At 39.9% G+C, this 14,202-nt stretch overlaps 1 long non-coding RNA gene across 1 annotated transcript; it reads left to right on the top strand.

The window, feature by feature from the left end:
• The first annotated feature begins 11,036 nt into the window (after positions 1 to 11,036).
• Positions 11,037 to 12,754, top strand: LOC141614875 (uncharacterized). Its single transcript, XR_012529432.1, has 3 exons — positions 11,037 to 11,806; positions 11,916 to 11,979; positions 12,468 to 12,754. It is a non-coding gene; the product is annotated as an uncharacterized LOC141614875 (long non-coding RNA).
• The last annotated feature ends 1,448 nt before the right edge of the window (positions 12,755 to 14,202 follow it).

Here is a 14,202-nt window from a genome sequence, read left to right as displayed (position 1 = left end):
CATCTTAAGGTGTCTTGTGAGTATTCTAGCAAACAAAGTCTCTAGGAGAAAAATTATCTATAAGGGCCTTATATACACTTGTGAAGCTTCCCAAATAGGCATTTTCAGAAACATTTCTACCATGCAAACTACATGTCATGATGCAACTAACATATATACAACTCTAATTCATATGCTTCTATCAACTAATATGCCATATAAACTAAATGCAAACTCTTACCAATACATAGGTTCATACCGCATCAACAAAATGCAGCCACATTGTCATTAACATATAAAAAGGAGGAAGGAGTTTTGGAAAGATCATACCATGCGATCTTCTATATCCTTAATGCCTCGAATGTGGCGTAGCCGTCCCATTGTGATAAGAGTGACAAACAAACAAATATATATAATACTATACTATAAAGGAAAGAACATGTTTTTGAAATTTTGAAAATTTTCAGTTTTTTTTTATGATTTTGGAAATAAGGGTTAGATGTTAGAATGTCAGATGTTAGAATTTCCCATCCCTACACTAGTATGGACATTGTCATCAATGGACAAGACGATAAGAAATTATGGAAATGCATGAAACTATATTAAATTCATGGATTCTAAACTAAATGCATGCTACATGGTAAATATTTACAAATGATGTAAACTAAACTATGCTATATGATGCATGCTTTCAATTGTTCGGAGTGTTAATTTAAATTAACTCGGGTTGCCTATGAATGAACTCCCTAAACCAGACAAAACACTATTTCTAGTGCAAAAATAGGGAAGTTTATTCACAAGGCAAGCAATGCAATGCATGAAAAGTAAGTTGTCATTTTGGCTTCTTTATGGTGGGAGCAAAAAATATAGTCACCTCAATGTTGCTGAGGTGTGAATCCTTTGATGGTGCTAGTACTCAAAACTCTTAGCCATCAAAGAGTCGAAAATGACTCTGTAAATGCTCTAAACTACAAGTTATGTAAACATGAGATAAAAACAAAGCAAAAGGAGGGGTAGGAGACTCACAATGGTGGGTTGAGATGATAATGTGAGCCATCAACCCCTTTGTTTGTCATCCTCCTTCATGCTTTGTTCAACAATCAACTATCGCTCATATCATCATCATCTTCCTCCATGACACCGGAGGCATCATCATCATCTTATCCACTTGAACTTTGCTCATTGCCATCATGGCTTGATCACTATCTTCTCCATCCTCATCATAAACATCCTCCTCACTCCTAGCTCCCCGGACATCGCTTTCTTCATCTTGAGAAGCTTGAGGAAAGAAAACCTTCTTAACCGCCGAATCCGGCAAAGGACTCTCAGGGTTAAAAAGTCTTTGCCTACCAAGATGATAAAGTGGTGGATATTGGGTGTAATAGGCATTCACCCGATCCTTGTAAGATTGTCTATGGATATGCTTTATTAACATGGTCAAATAGTCATTGTCTTTCACAACGCTTGGGTCATTGGTTGTGAACTCTTCAAAGGCAAAGGGATAGCTCGGTACAACAATGGAGGAGGGCTCTTCAATCGGATTTTCTTGTTGGTTGATGATGGTCTTGGCAAGCTTGGAGACGGGGATAAGATAGTTGTTTTGGCGAGTGAAAATGCGGCATATTTTCCTTGGCAAGATAATAGAGTCAGCATCCTTGATTATCCATTCATATCCTTGGGCGGAGTTATCATGCTTTATCCAATGGAATTTGTGAATTAATGTGCTCATATCAAGGGGATTACCACCTTTAACCGGTTTGTATACTTTGTTTTCATTGAATTTCAGGTTAAAGTGTTTGGCCAACCTCGTTGTCAATCCTCCAATAACAATAGAAGTCGTCTTTCCATTTCCCATTTTGATGTCCAACCACCTCTCCAACAACAATTGGAAAATATTGTAATCATTCTTTGACTTTTCATGGACATTCATTCTAGACTCTAAGTAGGTAATGTAACACCCGCGAAATTCCCATTTTGGCATTTATAATTTAATTAGCTATTTTATTATTCTACTTATATTTTAAACCCACTTTTATAACAATGTTACTTTATATGTATAATTGTAGATACCTCATTTCTACACCTCTCGCAAACCACCCGGTGATGATTGGGCCGAATATTTGGTACACGGAACAATTTATGACACTTGTGTCAACCCCTTGGTCGTCCTCTACGCGCCGTTACGGTCGTTTTGACAGGAATTAGAGTACATTTGGAGTCCGGGTCAAAAACCGTCTTCATTTTCTAATAACCGTTTAAAATGCCGAGTCAGAATATTCTGGAATGTTCCCGATATTTCTATTCCATATTTTCAATCTTTTAATCTATGGTAAATTATATCCCGGAATTATTTTATAAATAATAAGGAAATCAAGATCAAACCGCAATTCCATAATAGAAACGCGGAAATCTTTCTTCCGCGGGAGGGAATCCCTTGGGGAAAGGACGCAGCTGGTGCTGCACCTCTTCCAAGAGACGCAGTGGCTGCTGCGCCTCTTCCCCAGCTCTTTTCTGCGTATTTTGAGATCTTTTCGATATTTACTTCAAAAGTTTTACCGAAAACGTAATTCCTTCGTGTGATTAGTATAAATAGGGACTTTCGTTCCTCATATTCTTCACGCGAGTGTCCGCCCTTCTCTTCTCCCATTGCATTCTAAGACCACGCTCTTGCTTTTTGGCGTCTACGTGCTTGAACTTTCGACCACGTAAGCTCGGATCTTTCTGAGTACCATCCTCGTTTTGCATGACCGACCAATTTGACCAAATCCACATCAATCAACTTAATCAATTATGTTAGTTTTCCTCTTAGAGGGCACTTTCGTCGTACATTCGAGTCGAGCATCACTAAACGTTAACTTAGTTAATCTCGTTTCGTCAAACATGTAAGTCTGAGGGTGTAAATCCCATATTTTATTATTGTTCTTTATTTTTGTAATCATTATTGTAAGATTTACGTCGAAAATATATTCAAAACCGATTTACAAAACCTTTATTCAAACCCTTTTTGCGGATTAACGGGAGACAAACGTTGAGAAGGAACGCAGCAACTGATGCGCCTCTTCGAAGGGACACAGCACCTGTTGCGCCTCTTTCTGAGGCTGCCGCAGTTCCTGCTTTCCTTCTTCTTCCTTCGTCTTCTGTTTAATTCGTCTGTTTATACTTTATTTCGTCTTTACTTGTTCATATTTCATTAACATAGTAATCTTGGCATATAAATCATTAATAATTTATCGCCATTAAATTCCCAACTTAAATCCCTTATAATTCATATTTGCGGGTTTTCGTCATTAAAATCAATTCGGGTTTTTAGAGGTTCGATTCATCAATATCGAGTCTATAAGATCCATCTTTGGTATATTTGCATCTGTTATTTGTCATCATCATCATTAGTTCGTCATTAATAAACCTAATAGTCTAATTAATTTATCTTAGTTTGTTAATTCATTATTAATCTTGTTATTGATCTTGTTATTAATTTGTTCTAATTAGTTTTGTCCATGTTTTATCGCTTTTATGACCAATTTGCATGTAAATAATATGTTAAACCACTTCTATCCGAGTCAAATATCAATAATCGATCATTTGAATCACCAATGAGCATTAACGATATGCAATTCCGGCTTCACAACCAGAATTCACCTCAGGAACAGACGCAGTGAGCACTGCGCCTCTTCCAAATGACGCAGCAGTGCTGCGCCTGTTCCGGGTTGAATTCTGTCCCTGAACTTCCGTTGTTGCTTTGACCTAGTTTATTAGTTTACGTATTAATTAACTATTACCCGTATTATCACCTAATAATCTTTTCGTTTATTTATTTTCTATTTTCTTTTCTAAAACCATCCGTTTTAAATGTATTTTCGACGTAAATCAATTAACCCGTTGTAATTATTGTAATTTTCAATTGTTGTATTTTTATTGTATTTCTCTATTTATTGTTTGTATGCTCTCACATACAATTAACCGAAATTTCTACTTCGACCTAATGCATGTTAAATTACGTGTTTCACCGACTTCGACGATTCTTCACATGCTAGGAATAATCTAATGGATGTTTCATTGCATGCATATAACCTTCAACATATCGAGTATAGATGACTTCCCTAATCATTAGTAGAGGCCGTTATCGAGGCGGGCGGGATTAGGTCTTCGATCAAAAGAGCTTACTAATACGTAGCCCCACCCCTTACTCAAGATCTCTATGAACACCTGTGTTCATTGGCATCCACGAGAGTCATTCTAGACATAGAATGCTAAGGGTAACGAGTTCTTGGTGTTCATGTCACTACTTTGTGTCTTGACATGGCACGAGGTATTCGAACGGTTTCCAATTTTCCACAATAAATTGGTGGCGACTCCACAAATGCAAAAGCTTGCTCGCTTTTCTCGCGAGCGACCCCCGTGGGCCCGCGTCCACAGTTTGGCGACTCCGCTGGGGATTAACACACTTACGTGTTGCCAAGGGTGAAACTTGAACAAGGTTAGGGAATAGTTTGTACAAGATAGTTGTCGGTTTTCATAACTCGGTCTTCCTAGATCGTTTATTCGGCCTTCCTAGGCCAAACCCAACCCATTCGACCAATCGTCTCGTCTAGACGGTCCAAATTCTTATTTGGGCCTAAGGATGGATAGCGATTGATGTCAACCATACCATGGTACTTACACATGTCTATATCAAGGGTTTTCCCTACTCGAGGAAATGGACTAGGAATCGGCCTTACTCCTATTTGGTACGAGCCTCTCCACAGACCCCGGGTTTGATTGTTTGGTATGGCAACCCACCCATTAAACCAAAACCCTTTTAAATGCACTCAGCATCCCGTTATAATACCTGTATAAATGTTTATATGTGATCACCATTTTCCAAACAAAACCATGACGAATTTTTCAAAATCAAAACCTCTTTTAAAATGTAAAATTTCGAAAAATAGGCCAAATTTAGCGCAAAACCAGTCGAAACTCTGTCTAATTGTCGAGTCAAAATTCGGGCCTCGAAGCCCATTTCAAAACCTCACTTCGAGTCCACTCCTGCAACTACACTATAGTTGACTGGGACCAACATTTTCAAACTTTGTCATTTCTTCCAACCTCACTTGACACAAGTGGCACACTCCCACTTCACAAGTCGGACCTTTTTTTGTGAGTAAGTGTGCTAGAATGATCGATCGTGTTTTGATTCGTCGTCGATCTCTTATCCAGTTTTCAAGATGCTTGGAACTAGTCACGCAAGTGTCAATGGACAACCACCGAATGGTAATGATCTAATCCTAGCCGCGCTAACTCGTCTCCAAGCTAGCCAAGACCAAGTGTATGATCGCCTCAACACGATCGAGGGCCGAATTGTTGCTGTGGAAACTAGGTTGCCTCCGGTAGAAAATGAAGTGCCTGATGAATTCATGAATGACTTCGTGAATGAAAATCCTCCACCTTTTGTGGGAGCACATGTAACACTACGGATTTTCCTTGGTGACTACTCGACCGAGTAGCGCCTACTCGGCCGAGTAGTGCTGAGGTTGTGTGTTGTTTTGGTTCTGCCGAGGAACACTCGGCCGAGTATAGTTAACACTCGACCGAGTATGGGACACTCGGCCGAGTATACACTTACTCGACCGAGTGTCCGGTTTGGCGGAGTGTTATTTCGACGGTTTGATTAGGGAATGTTTAAGGTTATTTTTATATTCCGCGTCAGTTTCTAAACATCATTCCAACCCTAATCATTCTACGATCTCTCCCTAATCACTCTCTAATCATCCTCATTCTCGTTGTGTGTTCAAATCGTCGTGATCCTTGCGTGTAGTCTCTTATTCTACTGTTGGTAAGTTTCATCCCCTTGTCATTTGTATTTTTTTGGGGTTACTGTATATATGAATTGGGGAAAATGGGTTTGTGCAATGTGTAATTGTATTATGTGATTATTGTTGTAGGTGATGATGTGGTAATTGCTGCGCATATTGTATGATTGATTAGAGCATATCGGATTGCGAAAAGGTAGGGTTTTCCCTACTCGATCTTTGTTAATTGATTGAGATTACTATTGTATTGTAATTGTTGTTATCTGCTGATCATCGGAGTATGGGTGTTGTGGTGACGGTGGTGAGGTGATTGTGTTGTGACAGCTGTGATGCTGTGGTTTGTGTGATTGTGGTGGAGTCACTTGCGGGAGTGGCTTCACACCCTAGTTCGCCCTCCGTGGAACCCGCCATGGGAGGGGATGTGCACATTAAGGGACAGGGATTGTTAGTCGCTCGTTGATGAGCTGGACTTGGTGGGGATGGGTCTGCGGTCACCCACCGGGCGGAGTGGATTACCCGTTGCGATGGATAATCGGCGGGGCTACACACTTCGGTGTGTAGTCGGTTACTATGGAGGATGATCAGCCGGTTATATTGTTTGTTGTCTTACATTGATTGAATGGTACTGACCCCGTTGTTGTTGTTTTGTAAAACCTGCGGTGATCCATTCGGGGATGGTGAGCAGACTTGACAGGTATTGCATTTGATGAGCTTGGTTGGTCATGGGGAAGTCGTCATCACCAAATAGTAGTATCACGATCCACGAGTCTTAGCTATGATTTTGTAGTTGTCCTCAGTTGTATTCACTTTATTGGTTTTGGTTTGGATTTGGATTGTTGTAAACATTAATACTTTACAAAGATTTCTTCTATTAAATGTGTTTAGGACGGACGCTTTTGATATATACTAACCTCGGGCAACCGAGATGGTAACAGCCTTTCATGCTTGGGTAGTCCTGGTAAGGTACCTTGGTATGAGGGGGTGTTACAAAGTGGTATCAGAGCCGACGATTCCGGCACCTAAAACAAATGAACCCAATGAACTTAGGGAGTCTAAATAAAATGAACCCGGGGAGAGTTGTTTGGAGCTACCGCAAAGACTTGGGAGACGTCCCGGAGTCGCACTAAGGCCCTTACAATCTCAAGCCGGTCACATGGGGGAAAATTTTGTATGTTGAGCCATGTGTGTGTAATACTTGTAACTTGAGCCTTGTATTGTTGTTGGATGAAATGAAAGGATCTGACCATGGTGGTATATGATAAAGGAAGTGCGTAGTTGCGTGTGATAGAACCTGGAGCATGTTATGTGGTTACTGCTTGGCTTTTGAAACGGGGTGTGGAGTGTCATATATAGATGGAAAATCTTGTTTAATTGTGTTAACGAAAGGTGAAATAATTGGAGTATATGTAATGTGAGGTAGGATGTATTTATATGATCATGATGATGTTAATGTTTGGTTGTTAGTAGTAGCATGTGATTAAGCTCATGTGTCTATGCATATGAATGTCGTGTTTAATTTTCATGTGAGAATGATAAAAATTCATCCATGTACTGGTATTTAGAAGTATTAAGTTGTTTTTGTTGCCTTATGCATGTTCAAGTTGTTTTGGCATTAGAAAGCTTGATTTATCTGAATACCGATTACGGAAGGGTTGTCTTAAAACTGTTATAAGTCAAGTTCGAGAAATGATATTGCTGTGATTCCAAGTTGAGGTGATAGCTTGTCCTCTTACGATTCTAACGATAGGTCACACGCCCAGAATGACCAAGTAACGAGTGAGATACGACTATTTTACAAAAATTGGACGGTCTTTGAGAATCTGCCTATACTCGACCGAGTAGTCCCTACTCGGCCGAGTGTCTTTTATACTCGACCGAGTATTCCATATTCGGCCGAGTAATCTCTCTGTGATAATACTGTTTAGCGTCTGGAGTCGTGAACTCGGCCGAGTGGTCTCATACTCGACCGAGTAAGGTCTACTCGGCCGAGTATTCCCAATACTCGACCGAGTAATCCTTCTGCGATAATTGATTTTGCTTCTGAGTCGAAAACTCGACCGAGTAATACAGTTACTCGACCGAGTACCTTGTACTCGACCTAGTATGTTATGTAGTCGACTGAGTACCTCATTGGGCGGCCACTTTGAGTGGGTGGCTATGTCCTTACTTTTGTTTTGAGCTGGTGGCTATGTTTTTCATTGTTTTGAGTCATAGGGTATATACACATGTATGTTTTGAGTCTTAACGCATTCTTTTATATGAGAGACGGTCTTGATACGTAAGTTACCGGATGTTATGACAAGGAGTATTCTGGCTTGTGAAGGACATGTGTTGGGAAAGGAATACATGTGTTAATATGTGGTTGTGAGGGATAGTGGAACAAGAAAAAGTAGATTGATGAGCTCATTGAGACAAGGAGCATGTTTTGTGAGATATGATAAGTGATATAGTCATGGGTTGAGTAATATAAAAGTAAGTGCATATGGTCAAGGGTGATGTAAGTGTAAAGAAACGTGAGAATGAAAGATTGAGATGAGTGATACGAATAGTGGCGTATTGGGATGTGTAAGGATTTATGGAGGGAGACGGTTTGGATTGAGTTGCTTAAGGATATATGTGATAAAAGGTCGTTATAAGAGATGGAAACGAATAGTGTATAGTGAGGTCAAGTTATGCCGCGATGAGTAGATAGCAGTTTATTTGGGAATTTTGAATATCACGATGTGAGCCTAGTGAGTAATTCTTAGGGCAATTAACGGTATGAGATGAATTTTTGGTTTTCTAGTGATGTAAAAAGGGAGATGTAATTGTTTGAACATTAAACGTTGATTTTATGGATAGATTAGTGACAATTGGGAGTTATAGTATAATGAGAGAAGACCCATGGTAAGAAAGAGTGAGATGATATCAACATAAAATAATGGGAATTGAGTTTGGAGCAATGTGAAGGTAACCGGAGCACTAGAGAGTTAGATAGAAATAATGAAGAGTTGAATCATTAAGGGAGTTTGTTGAGGGTAAAAGAAAAGAATAAGGGGAGTAAAACTAGGAACATGTTCACTGAGGATATGTGATATAAAAGTAAGGAATCGTAGAGATGTATGATACTATCATGAGGATTTGAGTTACAGTTATGTAGAAGTTCCAGGACAACATGATAATCATGAGTTTCGAGGAATTAAAGAAAGCAAAAGTTGGGTAAAGAATTTGCACGATATGAGATTTTGGTGGTGAGTCGGGTGACGATACAATTACGGATGAAATTGGAAATAGTGTTGAGGTGATTTTTGTTGATATATTTGATGTTTGTTGTTTGGGATGAGAACCAAAGGGAGGAAAGGGATTGTTATATTAAGAAGTGATAGTAAGAGAGTAGTCACATGAAAAATGTTGGTGTCATAGTATTGTCACTAGTGGTTGAGGATGATGGTATTTTGGGGAAGTTAGTTGTTCTAATGAGGATGATTTTGTGAAGGTGGTTAATGTTTGGTTGTGAGGGATTTTAAGGTATGGATATATGAGGTATTCGTTAGTAGTTGGGTACAGATGTTATGGCTACGTTCGCCGGGTGGTGATAATTGTGTGTAAAAGAAGATATGTTATGAAGGGCACCTGAGTTAAGTCCGGATAAGAGGTATTCATTGTCAAGTGGTAACTTACATAATCAGGATTGGCTATTTGGATGTGATTATGGGTCTTAGGAGTATGTAAATGTTTGTGTGAGGTTGTGACCTCACGAGATGCGGTATGGTGTGATAGTCATAAAGTTGTTATATGAATGTTTGTAATATATGTTGGATACGGTAACTTAATGGAATGATGATCAAAAAAGTGATAGTTTGGGTGGTCTGACAAGACTGGTTATACTTGCATATGTATTCATGATATAGGTTTATTCCATGAAAAGTATGGATGGTATGCATGAGATTCTTGTCTATTTATTCCGTATTATGTATGGTGTTGTGATCTGGTAAAGCAGTTTTGAGTAAGTTTGTTGTCCAAGATGTCATACTGAGTCAGTGTTTATGGAAATTATATGCGATTGAGATGTTTATCGATGTGGTTGTTGTGCCCCGAGTGGTGATCCGGGCATGGTACTTCATGTTGTGATGCGGGCATTTTCGCGCTGCGGTGCGGCTGTTGGTGGCGGTGTTGCGATGCCGTCACCGGTTGTGGTGGAGTAGGTGAGATGACTATAATACAAGTTTTCGTAAGTGCATACCAGTTAAACATAGATTGTTGTTTTGTTTGCTGCTGTTCCTTGTGAGTTTTGGTTGAACATAAAGACTGTTGTTTTGTTTTGTTGATGTTTCTTACCAGTTTCAGTTTGGAAATGAGGGTAGAGTATGATGTGAAAGAGAGTTGTATATGTTTTCGTTGTTGTCATGGTATAGTGATATTCTGTTGATGGGACACAGTTGTGAGAAGTTGTTACAGTAATTTTTATCTTGTTTTAAGATGAGGCATCGGTAGTCATAGTCATGGCAAGTGATTCGTGGAATATGTGTTGTAATGATCTGAAAGCGACAAGTGGTTCATAATCTTTTGTTGAGATAGTGAGTGCAGGATATTGGGAATTAGTGTTATGTTCAGTTATGTATGAGTTTTGCGGTAATGAAAGAAAAGAACTTGAGGATCTAGTGTGAGTGTACGTAACAAGTGTGGAGTGTGAATTATGCTTTTGGTGATATGAGTTTTATATACTTTATATAAAGTTATATGTCATATTGCGGTAATGTGGAAGAGTTGAAGTTTTGGGTTAGGTTAAAGATTTTGAGGTATAGGTTAGGGGGTGTGACGAGTGAATTGAAGGATGAGAGTTGTTTAAGTAAGAGAGCCTAAGTCATATGCATGGCGACTGTTCAGATTATAAGTGGTTATCTTTGACATGCGGTGGTGATGGGGATAAGGAGAATATATAGCTAGGATTTAGTATTCGCGAGTTACGAGGACGTAACATTTATCTTAAGAGGAGTAGAATGCGATAAAAGAGATTTTTATGGTTGTGCATATGGTGGTATAATTGGAAGTAGAGTATTGGTGTAACATAAAGGACGGATATTTGTGTTGATTTTATTAAAGGTCATGACCGTGCTTGTTGTAGTTCGATGTTTAGCAATGAGAGAATATTTCAACAGTGTTGACAGTTGAATGATAATGATTATGAGTCTAATAGTTTTGACAGTTGGAAGATGATGTTTATGTGTTTGAGTAAACTTCGACAGTTGGAAGATGATGTTTATGTGTTTGAGTAAACTTTGAGGACGAAGTTCGTTTTAAGGATGATAGAATGTAACATTCCGTTTTGATGATTGATCTTCTTTTGTGGATTGAGTGCTATTGAGTGTTATGGAAGTAATGTTATGGAGTCAGTATTGAGAGCCTATGCTATAGTTGAGACGATATCGTGAGCCATGTGTGGAAGGAAGAGTAGTTTGTGGAGTTGGTGTTAAGTGTCCATGTTTTATAGGTTGGGTTGGAACTTTGCGGTCGTGTTTCGTTTTGTTTGTTGTTTTGCTTTGACTCGGGATAATGATTTTGTGGTGACTTGTATAGTTCCTTGGTGTTGTTATATGTGGTTGGTGTAGCCTTGTGGCGTAGTGTTGTGCTTTATTTTATAGTAGAGTGTGAACTTCGGGACGAAGTTCTTTTTAAGGGGGGAAGATTGTAACACTACGGATTTTCCTTGGTGACTACTCGACCGAGTAGCGCCTACTCGGCCGAGTAGTGCTGAGGTTGTGTGTTGTTTTGGTTCTGCCGAGGAACACTCGGCCGAGTATAGTTAACACTCGACCGAGTATGGGACACTCGGCCGAGTATACACTTACTCGACCGAGTGTCCGGTTTGGCGGAGTGTTATTTCGACGGTTTGATTAGGGAATGTTTAAGGTTATTTTTATATTCCGCGTCAGTTTCTAAACATCATTCCAACCCTAATCATTCTACGATCTCTCCCTAATCACTCTCTAATCATCCTCATTCTCGTTGTGTGTTCAAATCGTCGTGATCCTTGCGTGTAGTCTCTTATTCTACTGTTGGTAAGTTTCATCCCCTTGTCATTTGTATTTTTTTGGGGTTACTGTATATATGAATTGGGGAAAATGGGTTTGTGCAATGTGTAATTGTATTATGTGATTATTGTTGTAGGTGATGATGTGGTAATTGCTCTGCATATTGTATGATTGATTAGAGCATATCGGATTGCGAAAAGGTAGGGTTTTCCCCTACTCAGTACTGTTAATTGATTGAGATTACTATTGTATTGTAATTGTTGTTATCTGCTGATCATCGGAGTATGGGTGTTGTGGTGACGGTGGTGAGGTGATTGTGTTGTGACAGCTGTGATGCTGTGGTTTGTGTGATTGTGGTGGAGTCACTTGCGGGAGTGGCTTCACACCCTAGTTCGCCCTCCGTGGAACCCGCCATGGGAGGGGATGTGCACATTAAGGGACAGGGATTGTTAGTCGCTCGTTGATGAGCTGGACTTGGTGGGGATGGGCTGCGGTCACCCACTGGCGGAGTGGATTACCTGTTGCGATGGGTAATCTGGCAGGGCTACACACTTCGGTGTGTAGTCGGTTACTATGGAGGATGATCAGCCGGTTATATTGTTTGTTGTCTTACATTGATTGAATGGTACTGACCCCGTTGTTGTTGTTTTGTAAAACCTGCGGTGATCCATTCGGGGATGGTGAGCAGACTTGACAGGTATTGCATTTGATGAGCTTGGGTGGTCATGGGGAAGTCGTCATCACCAGTTGTAGTATCACAGTCACGAGTCTTAGCTATGATTTTGTAGTTGTCCTCAGTTGTATTCACTTTATTGGTTTTGGTTTGGATTTGGATTGTTGTAAACATTAATACTTTACAGTACTTCTATTAAATGTGTTTAGGACGGACGCTTTTGATATATACTAACCTCGGGCAACCGAGATGGTAACAGCCTTTCATGCTTGGGTAGTCCTGGTAAGGTACCTTGGTATGAGGGGGTGTTACAGCACAAGAGGTCAACCCCCCCGTAGGTCTGACTGAAGCTGAAAAACGACTCCAATATTTGGAGGAACAACTGATGTATCTTAAAGGGGATGATATCTATAGGAGAAACAATCGCAAATATGAGGCCGTGAGTTCCAAATTTCCAACCAACTTCAACATGACAGATATCCCGAAATTCAAGGGGCATGAAAACCCTTTGAACCATATCCCTGCTTTCAAGGATTACATGACTATCAAAGGCATTAAACCCGAGATGTTTTTAAGGATCTTTCCTTCATCTTTTGACACTATTCCTAAGCAATGGTTCTATTCCCTAGAACACAAGAAGATTGCCACCTGGGATGATGTCGCAATCGAGTTTGCTAAGCAATATGCGGATAATGCTGAGATCCAAGTCAATATGCGCACCTTAGAGGTTCTTACCCAAAATGATAAAGAAGGCTTCACCGACATCCTAAGTAGGTGGAGGAAGATTAGTACCCAACTTGTCGAACGTCCAGATGAAGCTACCCTTGTGGAAAAATTCTTGGACAACTTAAAGCCCATTTATGCAAGCCATTTGAGGTACCAAAACATTAAGACCTTCAAGGACTTAATTGTACTAGGGACAAGGATCGAAGATGACATTCGTAAAGGACTCTTGTCTAAAACGGTAGGTCGTGGATATCAAGGCTCAACAAGTCATTCTTACGGCTCTACTAGCAAGACTGATGAGGTTAACCTTCTCGAACCATCAAAGAAGAGTATCCCACAAAGAAAGTTCACAAATATTGGGGATACATACTCCAATGCTCTGAAGAGATTGATGAAACAGGGTAAGCTTCAACCCATAGGGCCTACACCTCAACCAAAAAATAAATCCAAGTCCTAGGACGAGAATTCGTACTGCGAATATCATAGAGGTAAGGGACACGATACAGAAAAATGTTACAAGCTAAAACATGTACTTCAGGACATGATTGAAGACGGTCGCCTACCAATACCGCCTGGAGGTAAGCCTAACAATACTCAGAATCCTCTTGGAATTCCGATTATTACAAGTGAAGCATCTACCTTAGATTGTTCACACCTCATTTCTCCAGTCAAAGAAGAGATCCATTCAATAGAAGATGAAGGTAACTACTCCACCATTTCCCCTACTATCACCGACTTTATCGCATGGGCAAAGAGTGTGAATAGGCAAGTCTCAGAATTAGAAAGTGTAATGGCAACCCTACATAATCCAAGTACAACACCTAAAGAACGTGTGCCACTAAATCTCTCTCAAAATGCTACAATACAAGAAATAGTAGTCGTGGTTTATGAACTAATCGACCAAATTATCCAATTGGAGGCGGAAATCATAAGATTGAGAGAGCTTGCTACTGTCAATGGAGTATGGGCCGACGATGATGAAGATGAATACCTCACTGAACACTATATAGTCAAAGTCAGTGAG

This window comes from Silene latifolia, chromosome 11 (genome assembly GCF_048544455.1).
Source record: "Silene latifolia isolate original U9 population chromosome 11, ASM4854445v1, whole genome shotgun sequence".
Lineage (NCBI taxonomy): Eukaryota > Viridiplantae > Streptophyta > Magnoliopsida > Caryophyllales > Caryophyllaceae > Silene > Silene latifolia.
Note: the sequence above shows the minus strand (reverse complement) of the source record. Positions and strands in the feature narration are given on the sequence as shown.